The sequence below is a fragment of the Haliotis cracherodii genome, unplaced genomic scaffold, assembly GCF_022045235.1.
Source record: "Haliotis cracherodii isolate W230 unplaced genomic scaffold, xgHalCrac1.p SCAF_18, whole genome shotgun sequence".
Classification (NCBI taxonomy): domain Eukaryota; kingdom Metazoa; phylum Mollusca; class Gastropoda; order Lepetellida; family Haliotidae; genus Haliotis; species Haliotis cracherodii.
In genome coordinates this window covers 230,006-244,284 of record NW_027266273.1, presented here as the reverse complement: position 1 = coordinate 244,284, position 14,279 = coordinate 230,006, and the positions used below count along the sequence as shown (strand labels likewise).

Sequence of the window (14,279 nt, the reverse complement as noted above, 5' to 3'; positions counted from 1 at the left end):
ACAAGCAAAACAAACTAGATACATGATAGTTTATGTTACTAACGTGGTGACCATGGTCAGCGCAATATGTTGGTACAAAACAAAATTCCATGAAAAGCAGAATAAAGAGTGTTAAAAAAAGTCAAAACAAAATTTGAAAAAATAATTATGTACCAGTATACAGTCAGTAAACATATTTCCTGTCTACTGATCAATGTCCCCAAATCTTACTGCCAGCTGACTGATAACCATCCCAATCAGAACCCTCTTGATGTAACAGTAACTTGTTCTGCATTCTACTGTTTAAAAGAGCTTACCGTACATGTGATATTCCACTTGTAAAAAAAACCCAGAAAATTTACACAAAAAGTTTCAAGTGTCTTTTTACATTTCAGCTAGTTGATATTTTCCTCCCAGAAGCACAATTGCCAAAATATTTAAGGAAAACTTGGACAACTGATTGTTAAATAATGGATATCAACTTCAGGAATACAATCATATTTATTGACATCAATAGTCCAGGCCCTTGGAGTATCAAATTAATGACTGATTTGAAAATACAGTTAGGATTCTGTAGCTCACCTTCTTCAAATGGTATTTGAACATGGAGTTATGAATATGCACTTCCATGCAAACATTCCCATTAACTTATCCAGCAAATATATTAAGACACCGGTAAATCAGAATACTTAGAGAGTAAGTGTGTTACTTGGTTTAAGGCCAGTTTAAAAAGCATTTCAGTTATATCATGGGAGGTCAGCTCAAAATGGCTCAAAGGCCCAAAGTGGTACACTTAAAATCTAGATATAACCACTTGGGTGCTGACAATCATAGTACCGTAACCAGGTTGAATTTATGGATTCCAAGCTATCATCAGTACATCCTGTTACTACTAAGGGATGTAACTCTGCAATGTTGAACAACTTGTAAACACAAAAATGAAATTGAAACTTTCAGTAGCAGGCTATTTCTGTGTGTATGCCATTATTTGGATGATGTAATCGGCTGCCATGACAACTGAACTGCCTGGTTGAGTGAATGGGAGGTGAGGTACAATGGGGTGGAACATCACATTCAAGAGTATTTCACTTTCATAGCAAGTGTTGGTGTGACTACTTGTACTCTGCCTGACAGTTTTATAGTGCTAGCTCACCAGGATACCATGGATACCCAACACAGACTCACAAACAGCCAGTCCTTTTATATTCAATTAATGCAAAGCACCAGGCAGGGTAACAACAAGATCCATCTTTTAATGTTGTTTGGTATGACAAGGCCAGGGGATCCAGCCACTGACCTTCTACTCTCTGGGCACACATTTTATCCACTACATCACCGAGTGAATGTATAAAAAACTTGATGTGATGAGTTTGGGTATATATGATATTAGATGGGATGCAATGAGATCAGTAATATTTGTGTAACCACCGTGGCGGTTTAAAGTGTGTGTATTATATTGATGAAGTGGAACCCACACCAGTAGGATTACATCCACGACTTTTTGTCTCATAAAGTCAGTACAACAGACACAAAACTGTGCTTGCTTTGCCTTATCATCAACACAACTTTGACTGCAAAACTGCAACAAGAGCAACAGCTTTCATATAGATATGGATGAAAGTAATGACACACTGAGGTATTGGGGCAAGTTATGAGCACATACTGTCAATGAACATGGGATGATGGACGACTGTACAGGGCTTTACCTAATTGCTTAAAACTTTAAAATGGACAAAAATCATATCCTTTGCGAGTCCTTTGGATGAAAAAGAATATGGATGTGGGAGTGATTGAAATGAAATAGATTGAAGCATGTATGAAAGACTTATCTGATGTTTCTGTTCTGATACGAAATACCATCAATGTTCAGATAATCAATATCAGATTGTCTTCATTCAATCACAAAGTTTTGATTCAAACAAGAAAATCTCCTTCTGTGTCGTAGAAGGCATCATGCACACTTTGCATTTATTCTGCTGTTGGTACAGTGTCCACTCTGAGGCCCCTATTTAAATGCCCGGGACCCCAAACTGTATTGTTTGTTTTTTAACGCTGCACTCCACAATATTCCAGCTATATGATGGCGGTCAGTAAATAATCAAATCTGGACCAGAAAATCCAGTGATTGACATCAAGAGCATCAATCCACGGAATTGGGATACGATGACATGCATGAACCAAGTCAGCGAGCCTGACCACCTGATCCCATTAATCGCCTCTTCTAACCCGGAATCTTCACACGACCAAACTGTATTACCCCCAGTGCCCAGTTCTCACAAATAGAAAGACCAAGGTCTGACTGTATGATAAGGTATGGTTGCCAAGGTAACATATGGTATGCCCCTAATATTTCCTGATAACACATGGGCATTTCCATAAAATACCATTCACTATGTAAATAAGTGACATAGTATGACCCTTGGTTACTTTCACACTCAATATTCATCAAATTACGGAACACAGTTTCATCTTAAAAGAATAAAATATGAAATGTAATTATGAGATTGTAAGAGTAGACTTGTTCTAGAGTAGCACAAAGAATTGAGAGAGACTAATACACTTTGATTATGGCACTTACATGTGTTCGTGTCGTGTCCATGATCACTCTCTGACTTCCTATACCCTAAAAGCATGAACTCTCTTACAAATATGTAATAATGTGTTCAGACATTTGCTTCCATCAACCTGAAACATTTTAATCTACATCCACTAACGGACTACTGCTTCCTGTTTGGCTGATAGTAGAGTCAGTATGGTTTCAGAAACTATAAGTACATACATATACATATATCTGACATATAGCCGTCCAGAGCTTGTAAAACGATTCCAAGTGGGCACTCATCAAAGGCCTCCTAGTCCATGTTGTAAACAGGTTAAGCTTCTGAATACTAGCCATAACTAAACTACTAAAACATATAACTAAAACTTGGAAGTAAAATGATGTGCAGCTAGCTATTATTAACATCCTTAAGACAGAAATACATGTAATCTTATATGATGTAGCATTCAAGACATTTATCAAGCAACAGAGAGAACATATTTTCCCAACTCACTTGAACTTCTTACAGTGCTCACAGCACCAATCCAACTCTAGGGTGTCAGAGTGAGGTGAAAACAAATTTGAAATCACTGGTTGAAATGTGAAACTTTCGCCTTTCAACAGAAATCTTTTGTGTGGCGGACAAAAATTGATTTCTTTCTCGCCCCTGTGCTCTAAACTGGAGAGCTAACATTTGTAAACAGCTTTTATCTCTTTAAACCATGCACCTTCCTTAAATGTTTGTCGGCCCTACAGAGTCGTAAACAATGTCGCTTTGCAGTATAAACAAACTCCAAATCCCTCAGAACACCACTGTGGGGAAACTTAACAGTATTTATAATTTCTCAATTTATAATGTTAACAGTGAAAACCATCTTGAAACAATATCTCATGGAACTTTTGCTGCAAATTAATATTTCTTAAACTTTATAATATCTAGGATACAAATTTTAAACAGTAGTATCTACATTGTATTGTTGTTGCTGTTAACTGACAGTTCATCCTCATAGACTATAGGTGATTAATAAAATCATAACATGTCTGATCTACATAGGGTTGATGGTGTGAGCGAGTGACTGGTGTATATTACCCATAAGGGTAGAATGATCATGTGTGATAACTTTCAGATATTTGCACATGTGCTTCATTGTTGAGAAAAAAATATGATGTCATCCATTGTTCATGAAATCACAAATTGACTGCATTACATCATCTATACAATATGCTGCTTTCAGTCAAGTTTCTCTGTAAGGTTAATATTACATACATTCTTTCTTCATTTTCTCTCTTAAAATGTCAATGAGTATAATACAGAATAACCTACACTAAACACGCAGTTCTGGAGTATCTGACCCTAAGATATGAATGCTGCAAGTTCCTTGCCAAAGGTTCGGGATAACACCAATTCACTGGAGACAGATAATTTGTAATTCCCCATAGTTCATTGGTTATTCTCGAATTAATGTCACAGTTGGCAATATTACAGGTTTTTTTAAGCAACCTATGAACAATCAAGCCTGGAGTAGGTGTAGCAGTGACTGAAAGCACGAGTACCAGTCCACATCATCTGTGTATGGCACCAGGTGTAGCGGTGACTGAAAGCATGAGTACCGGTCCACGTCATCTGTGTATGGCACCGGGTGTAGCAGTGACTGAAAGCACGAGTACCGCCCCAAATCATCTGTGTATGGCACTAGGTGTAGCAGAGACTGAAAGCATGAGTACCGGTCCACATCATCTGTGTATGGCACCAGGTGTAGCAGTGACTGAAAGCACGAGTACCGCCCCACGTCATCTGTGTATGACACCAGGTGTGCCAGTGACTGAAAGCATGAGTATCGCCCCACGTCATCTGTGTATGGCACCAGGTGTAGCAGTGACTGAAAGCATGAGTACCGATCCACATCATCTGTGTATGGCACCAGGTGTAGCAGTGACTGAAAGCATGAGTACCGGTCCACGTCATCTGTGTATGACACCAGGTGTGCCAGTGACTGAAAGCATGAGTACCGGTCCACATCATCTGTGTATGGCACCAGGTGTAGCAGAGACTGAAAGCACGAGTACCGCCCCACGTCATCTGTGTATGGCACCAGGTGTAGCAGAGACTGAAAGCACGAGTACCGCCCCACGTCATCTGTGTATGGCACCAGGTGTAGCAGTGACTGAAAGCATGAGTACCGCCCCACGTCATCTGTGTATGGCACCAGGTGTAGCAGTGACTGAAAGCATGAGTACCGCCCCACGTCATCTGTGTATGGCACCAGGTGTACCAGTGACTGAAAGCACGAGTACCGCCCCACGTCATCTGTGTATGGCACCAGGTGTAGCAGTGACTGAAAGCATGAGTACCGCCCCACGTCATCTGTGTATGGCACCAGGTGTAGCAGTGACTGAAAGCATGAGTACCGCCCCACGTCATCTGTGTATGGCACCAGGTGTACCAGTGACTGAAAGCACGAGTACCGCCCCACGTCATCTGTGTATGGCACCAGGTGTGCCAGTGACTGAAAGCATGAGTACCGCCCCACGTCATCTGTGTATGGCACCAGGTGTGCCAGTGACTGAAAGCATGAGTACCGGTCCATGTCATCTGTGTATGGCACCAGGTGTACCAGTGACTGAAAGCATGAGTACCGGTGCATGTCATCTGTGTATGGCACCAATCAGCCAAGTCCCAAAGTCTGATCCTCGGACCCATTTTAGTGAGCTCGTCATGACTGACAAATCAGAATGTCTCAAAACATACGCCATTTCGTCTGACAGCTTAAACCAGTCAGAAGCAATAGATGTTACTTTGGTCAATGTTCAGGATAATGTTTTTTTATATTTCTTCTCAGTGCAATTGCCCATCATGCACAGAAATGCAACAGAACTTTTATTTATATGTATCACAAACTAACGATAGGCGAAATACATCTGCCATGGCCACACATTCTGTGGAAAACAATCTATTTGGAAATGCAACATGTCGTGTTATTAGAAGCGTACAAATTGAAAGAGACACACAGCTAATCAGGAGCTTTGTGTGGCATATCATTCATTTCATATGGGTCATCTATGACCTTATTTAGAATATTTGCCTGATTTTCACATCAACAAGTACCAAATAGATTTTTCTTTTTGATTTTTTCTGGTTTTGTGCCCTCCTTTGCAATATTTTTTTATAAATTCTAATTAAACTAGTAAATCATTTCCAAAAATCACAGCAAAAGATATTTACAGAAAAAGGTTGTATAAAGAGTCTGTGGCCTCAAGGACCCCATTGACATGGGCCCAGGCTGATACTGACATACAACAGAAAGTTGCATTGTTTGTGCTATATTTAACAACTCCTACATCTGTGAGTCTAAAAGGTTGCATCACAGCAGGCCTCATAACTGGAGTTCTTCAAGACAGGAACATCACAAGAAAGTGTGTCTCACAAAGATAATACTGTCTATATGAACTTTGTATGTTTTTAATTTTTTAGAAAATAGTTTAGATCTGTGTGAGTTGGCTTTGTTATTTTGCAAAAATTCTTGTGTTAACCTGCTGTTCGAGGCATAATACAGGAGAGCAAGACAATGGACAACACGGCCGAAACAAACCAAGGCCAGACTAACTGTATCTCTTGAGTTGAAAGTACTGGTGAGTGGGAACAAAAATGAAACACCAAAAAAATACAGCGAGGATTTTTATGTTTCCAGAAAATCAATTCGTCAGTGTCTCGTCTTATTGTTTTACTGTTTAAATTATAGTTTTGACAATAACTTTGTAATGAACATGTCAGCTTGTACAATAACTATTCAGAAAAGACGACAGTTTGCACAAACACTTTGCCGTGAACATGTCAGTTTGCACAAACACTTTGCGGTGAACATGTCAGTTTGCATAAAACACTTTGCGGTGAACATGTCAGTTTGCACAAACACTTTGCCGTGAACATGTCAGTTTGCACAAACACTTTGCCGTGAACATGTCAGTTTGCACAAACACTTTGCTGCGAACATGACAGTTTGCACAAACACTTTGCAGTGAACATGTCAGTTTGCAAAATAACTTTGCAGTGAAAACATCAGCTTGCACAGTAACTTTGAAGTGAACACGTCAGCTAGGGTGAATCAATCATTGACATGGGAATAACACAGATGGGTGAATCAATCATTGATATGGAAAAACAAAGACAAGTGAACCAATCACTGATATCGGAAAACACAGATGAGTGAATCAATCATTGATATGGGAAAACACAGATGGGTGAATCAATCATTGATATGGGAAAACACAGAAGGGTGAATCAATCATTGATATGGGAAAACACAGATGGGTGAATCAATCATTGGTATGGGGAAAACACAGATGAGTGAATCAATCACTGATATGGGAAAACACAGAAGGGTGAATCAATCATTGATATGGGAAAACACAGATGAGTGAATCAATCATTGATATGGGAAAACACAGATGAGTGAATCAATCATTGATATGAGAAAACACAGATGGGTGAATCAATCATTGATATGGGAAAACACAGATGAGTGAATCAATCATTGATATGGGAAAACACAGATGAGTGAATCAATCACTGATATGGGAAAACACAGATGAGTGAATCAATCACTGATATTGGAAAACACAGATGAGTGAATCAATCACTGATATGGGAAAACACAGAATGGTGATCAAACATGAAATTTGTCAAAAAAAGATGGCTCAATCAATCATTGAAATGTGGAAAACACAGACAGTTGAATCAATCATTGAAGCATGGGTACAAAATGACATTAGGACAAACTAACATTCCTTTTAATCCAAAATCAACTCAACAAAACTTTCTTGTAAACTTTACATCATTAGGAACAAGAATTAAAACATTGCTCAGCATTTAAAATGTTTAACTTCCTGCAAAAATATTTCAAATGTATGTGCTTAATCTGAAGCAAATCAAATTAGCAGGGAGAAAACTAAACACAGACATAGTATCACATGACTTGATCTTCATGTTTTTCAAGGCCTTTCTTTACCTATGTCTTAACATGGGGATCTCATGTCAAGATCCTGTGTGAGGAGCACAGTGGCAATCTCGTAAATGTGAGACAGCAGTCATGTGATCCCCACCTCCTTAGAAAATAGCAGAGGTCAGGGTTCATGTCACTGACAATCTCCCTCAAGGGCCATATGACCCTACGTACTCTTAGTAGTATTTACACTGACCGGGAGTGGTCTGAATTGACCCATGGAGGTCTAATGCTGCAGCAGCAAACTAGAAATGTATTTTTCTGGATATTGGCAAGTTGTTTAGAACTTTCAAGCAACAGTGTGGTCCATGTCCTCTAGTGGAGGCAGATACATACATACATAATCTGTGTAGACAGTGTTCTATATGGTCCAAGAAGTACATGCTCTTTTACATTTATATATACTTCTGTCACTGAGCTCTTTACCCTATTACCGTAAATTAATGCACTGTAAATATTTGATTTGAACACACATCCTATCCAAATTCCAGGAACTGTCAATGGGAAAGTACTAATACTGATAAGAATGCAGAGGGATGGACTAATACTGATAAGAAAGCAGAATGGACTAATACTGATAAGAAAGCAGAGGAAAGTACTAATACTGATAAGAAAGCAGGGGAAAGGACTAATACTGATAATAAAGCAGAGAAAAGGACTAATACTGATAAGAAAACGGATAGGAAAGCAGAGGAAAGTACTAATACTGATAAGAAAGCAGAGGAATGGACTAATTCTGATAAGAAAGCAGAGGAAAGGACTAATACTGATAAGGAAACTGATAAGAAAGCAGAGGAAAGTACTAATACTGATAAGAAAGCAGAGGAATGGACTAATACTGATAAGAAAACGGATAAGAAAGCAGAGGAAAGTACTAATACTGATAAGAAAGCAGAGGAAAGGACTAATACTGATAAGAAAGCAGAGGAATGGACTAATACTGATAAGAAAGCAGAGGAAAGGACTAATACTGATAAGAAAACTGATAAGAAAGCAGAGGAAAGTACTAATACTGATAAGAAAGCAGAAGAAAGTACTAATACTGATGATAAAGCAGGGTAAAATATTGATACTGATAAGAAGGTAGAACAAAGTATTAACACTGATAAGAAAGCAGAGGAATGGACTAATTCAGATAAGATATCAGAGGAAAGGATTGGTACTGATAGGAACGGATTGTCCATAACACATAACAATTGATAGTGATGGTGTAACATAATGTCAATAACATGAAAATGTTTTCAAAAGGATGAAACTTCGGAAAAGTAAATTTGACTGCACAGTGTGCTAAAAGACATTTGAATGTTACCACAGACTTTAAACTGACACAACTATTGCTTCAATAGTGTACCTGCTTCTTAAAGGTTTTATGACCTTCCCTGACTTCCTAGAAAATCATGATCATATAACATACAACAATTCTTTCATTTCTGTTCACATTACTTCCAAGGAAAGTCAACAGGTACAAACATTGGACCCTTGTCAGTTTAAGAGTGTTTACATTTTACAAAATTAAGTTAAACAGTATTCCCATTCTACAAACTTCACACCCAAAACATCTGCTATCTCTCTGAAAGCTCCCAACAACATATATCTGGAATCAAAACTACTTCAGTGATAGATGTAAAGAAGCTGTTTTCATTTCCAGAAAAGCTATAAAAAATGTTAGGCCAACAATTCTAATTTTTGTGTTTCATGTAAACTGCTACCAGTTAAAACAATCCATTTAATAATGCAAAATTAAAGAGCACTGAATCCCTTAAAAGTGAGAGAAGACGGTGGTTTCTGGTCCAGACAAACCAGGATGGTAGTATTGTGTGGGCACTGACACACGTTCATCCATGACACACGGTTACAGACGTATCCTCATCTTATTTGTTTCTAATAACAAGTATTGAGGGTAGAGGACCAATTCTGACCCAGGATCCCACAATATTTTTTGATATACCCTCTGTGGGTGTCAGTGAACACAAGGCCAGACAGCATCATTTTAATGGGATGTAACTTGAAATTCATGTTGTTTTGGCTCCATCTTACAAAAGTCAGGTTTGAGTGAACAGTGGATCTTTTTTTATTTTTAGTTTCTATTCTGTCAGTTGTGTGATGAGATAAAAAACAATAATACAACACAAAGTGCATCAAATTACGTGGGCACCTTGATTAAAAACATGAAAAAGATTTGGAAAATATATGTCAATGCCCAGTTGACAGTACACATGCTCTGACAAATCTTGCAATCGACCGAAATCTGCACAGCAGTTTTACAAACCAAATGTCGATTTCGCTTCGAGAGTTTGATTGCCCTATGCATAGACTTGTTAGTTCAGCCAAAATATAACTCCATAATTGCAACCTAGTTCGGCAAGAGTGGAAACTGGACTTTTATAGTCAGTTAACTTCCTTGCCTTGGGAAGATGAGTCATATGATGTCAGGGTACACCAGGAATAGACTTGACACATTGTACCCATGTGGGGAATTGAACCCTGAACACTAATCCATCGCCCGTAACTGTATCACATTCGGGGCCGTGTCATGGTCTGAATTGTCTGCTCCATATAATAAATGCAGCAATGTGGTATGGAAAACATATAAAAGTCCTCCTACATTTTCTGGTGAGTGGTGTAATGACAGTGTGTGCAAGGCATAACTTCCTTGAGTCCTATTTATCACAAAGCAAAAAAAATGAGGGAAAAAACTATTTTTTCTAACTTCATATTCCCACATATTTGTCATTTGTTGTTTCCTAACACAAGGAAATGCAATGTAGAAAGTACATTTTTTAGTTTCCTTCAAGTTTCTTGTCATCATCCTCAGTCATTGGTTTGACATAAACGTGCTTCAAGGACACTTGACATGCAACTAAACGGTGCATACTTCATCAACATGACATAACTGTCAAAACATAATGCAGGTTGTGTAGAGGAAGTATGCTCCCTTTCCTCTCAAGGCCTTGTTTGTCTTTTCTTTAACACCACAGTGAGCATTGCTTCAGCTATTTGACTGCATGCTGTAAATTATAGTCTGGACCAGACAAACCAGTGATTGATATCATGAGTAATAATTCAAGTTGTCGAGAGCGATGACACACAATCAACCTTTCATCATTGTATCATCGTAATTGGGTAATCAAAATTCTTGTTTCTCATCACCAACCATCCCAAAATATTTCTCTAAGCTTTTTCTTGTATTCTAAATTTGGTTCCCGTGCTGCCCTAAGAACTATTTTCAATTCTGAAGCTCCACTTTGTGATGTAACATGTCCTGATGACCACAATACTGATGATTTTGATCATGCAAGTCAGGAAAGGCTGCAAGGTATTAGATCCTTGGAAGGGTATTTAGTACAATTGGGAATTCAGGTTGGAATTGTTCGAAAATCTAAATGTAAACTATAATAAAAATTTGACCCCAAAAATATGTTGTTTTTTATGTGGCTTTATCATTAAAGGCTAGATTTTTAAACATCATGTATGAGACGTTCAAAGTGTGCTTTGGGTGACAAACATCAAATAGCTTGAGTTGACCAATTCCTTGTTCTTTCACTCAGCAACTGATGTGTTGTACATCCCAAGTGGAACTTTTCCATGTCAATAATTCTCTAAGTCAGGTTCATTATATCCTGAAGCATGACCTCCTGAGGTTACATAAAGGCTGAAGGAGAATATTTCAGTGTCAGGTCAAAGGTGACACATCTATTTGGATATCAAATTCCATGACCTGCAGAGTGAAGTTGAAGAACACCCTGGGGTTTGAGGGAGGGTATTTATAGACAAGACATGCAAGGCAACAGCTGCAGGAATCCTACACTGAACACACAACTCCTGATAAGTCTGTGTAGGTGGGATGTTGACTTTCATTTAGTCTACATAAGTAGCTTTACCAACTTAAAAGTGGCACTTCAGACAAAATCAGAAACATAACCAGTGGTTCTTTGGTTATAAGTGAGTGGCTGTTGTTATTGCCACCCTCACCTATATTCATGTTATTGCTATAATGAGCGATCCATGATGTTGGGGTAAAATACCATGTCATCAACCAAGTCACCTGTCACTGACATCCAACATAGGTTGCTGGGGACTTAGTCCAAGCTGGAATCCACAAGGGGAGGGAGTAAGTCATGTTTTACATTGCTTTTCAGCAATATTCCAGCCATATCACGATGGGGATACCAAGAATGGCATTTAGGTAAATTGTACCTATGTGGGAATCAAAGCAAAATAATAGGCATCATAGGTAGACAATTTCACAATAGGCAACAAACCCATGTCCATCCATTCACTAAAACTACAAACAAAAACAGTGTTTGAAAAAAAGTATCAAAACATTTCTGTTCATTTTCAGAAACACAAAATGTCCTCAAATGTGTTTTGCTCACAATATTCACACTTGGACTATCGGTGCCTAAGCATAAGAAACTGCCAATTCTCTATTAATTTCAAGTTTCTTGAACTATGATGTATATCCATATTCATTTATATACTAATTCTAAAGTTCTGTCACATGCTACAATACTGGGATCCCTGACTCCACCAGCAAGGGTTTCCCCTTCTGTTTCCACCTTTTGCATCAGTAAAATGTTAATTACAACAAAATATTAAATGTGAATAGTAACATTGCCCCTATTTATACGCAAAAGATGAGAATCTGTTTTATCTGAAATCAACCAAAAAGACACACACGAAAACACACAGCTGTTCTCATGAAAAATACAAAAATATCCAACCATGTTTAGGTGAGAGAGCTGATGGAGTCCTCTCCTGCTGCCCACGATGATCACTGCTACACTGCTTCCAGCCAGTATCACATGTCATTAATAACTGTCAGTTATAACACATTGCACATATATTTCATCTCTTAAAATTGAGGAAACAAGTTAATGACCTCAAAGCTACTTCATACCATATATATCATATATAATCTTACTTTGCCTTCAGCTTGTGTTTTTTAAACATTTTTAAAGCTACATTTATCCTATTTGCAGATTTACCACCAAACTATCTAACTTCACATTTTGTCTTGCTGTGCTATTTTCCATTGTGCAATATATACAAATATATTCATAATATACTTCATATTTTGTATAGCATAATCTTATTAAATGTTGACATAATTAAAAAAATGTTCATTGAATTTTTGGTGATGTCTTTAGATACATTGTTGGATTTTATAATGAATTGAACAACTGACTGTTTCTGTGTACAGAAACTTTTTCGAAGGCAGATATTCTTTTAACATCAGGCTATATGGAGGTTAACAGGCTATAATTATTAACAGTTGTAATGGTTACAATTTGTAGTTGATTGTTACACATTTGTCAACAACTATGTTACAAAATTGCCACATTTTTATTACTTCAAGTGGTGTTGGTTTCTGGTTATATTCATATACATATAAACATATGTCAATAATTATTAGAGATCCTTGCTGACAGCAGAAAATGTTCAATTCTGACTATGTCATAAGCATGTGTTTTGAATCACCATCAATTAGTAACGATACAATGTTTTGTTTGTTTGTTTGTTGTCAACACATGTGTTATGGTCAGGGTAACCCATGTGTTACGGTCAGGGTAACCCATGTGTTCAGGTCAGGGTAACCCAAGTGTTATGGTCAGGGTAACCCATGTGTTCCGGTCAGGGTAACCCAAGTGTTATGGTCAGGGTAACCCATGTGTTCAGGTCAGGGTAACCCATGTGTTATGGTCAGGGTAACCCATGTGTTCAGGTCAGGGTAACCCAAGTGTTATGGTCAGGGTAATCCATGTGTTCAGGTCAGGGTAACCCATGTGTTACGGTCAGGGTAACCCATGTGTTCAGGTCAGGGTAACCCAAGTGTTATGTTCAGGGTAACCCATGTGTTCCGGTCAGGGTAACCCAAGTGTTATGGTCAGGGTAACCCATGTGTTCAGGTCAGGGTAACCCATGTGTTATGGTCAGGGTAACCCATGTGTTCAGGTCAGGGTAACCCAAGTGTTATGGTCAGGGTAATCCATGTGTTCAGGTCAGGGTAACCCATGTGGTCAGATCAGGGTAACCTATGTGTTGAGGTCAGGGTAACCCATGTGGTCAGATCAGGGTAACCTATGTGTTCAGGTCAGGGTAACCTATGTATTCAGGTCAGGGTAACCTATGTGTTCAGGTCAGGGTAACACATGTGGTCAGATCAGGGTGACAAATGCATGAAGGTCAAGTAGCATGTGTTCAGGTCATGTCAGGTCAGGGTAACACACAGGGGAACATGTGTTCAGGTCAGGTTACACATGCACTCAGGTCAGGGTAACACACAGGGGAACATGTGTTCAGGTCAGGTTACACATGCACTCAGGTCGGGGTAACATACAGGGGAACATATGTTCAGGTCAGGTTACACATGCACTCAGGTCAGGGTAAAAAACAGGGGAACATGTGTTCAGGTCAGGTTACACATGCACTCAGTTCAGGGTAACACACAGGGGAACATGTGTTCAGGTCAGGTTACACATCCACTCAGGTCGGGGTAACACACAGGGGAACATGTGTTCAGGTCGGGTAATACATACACTCAGATCAGGGTAACACACAGGGGAACGTGTTCAGGTCAGGGTGACACAGGTCAGGGTAGTGAGTGAGTTGAGTTTTTATGCCGCTTTTAACAGTATTCCAGTTATATCACAGTTGTGCGCTTAATGCGAGAGGAAAGCCCGAAGTGATGCAGGTCCCAGACGTTTACCACTTCGGCGAAACCCACAAGTATGGGCAGGTCAGGGTAACACACAGGGGAA

The 14,279-nt window shown here is 38.8% G+C and overlaps 1 protein-coding gene across 2 annotated transcripts in view; it reads right to left on the bottom strand.

Annotated features, from left to right (window-relative positions):
- The window catches only part of LOC139465636 (fibrinogen-binding protein-like), a 41,877-nt gene that overhangs the window by 21,903 nt on the left and 5,695 nt on the right, over window positions 1-14,279 (bottom strand). The window contains exon 1 of one of the 2 annotated variants that reach the window (XM_071247342.1): window positions 3,033-3,073. The exons of the other annotated variant lie outside the window; for it this stretch is intronic. The gene's annotated coding sequence lies outside the window, so the exon portion shown is untranslated. Of the gene's footprint in view, window positions 1-3,032; window positions 3,074-14,279 lie in introns of those variants that run through there. 2 annotated transcript variants of the gene reach the window in all.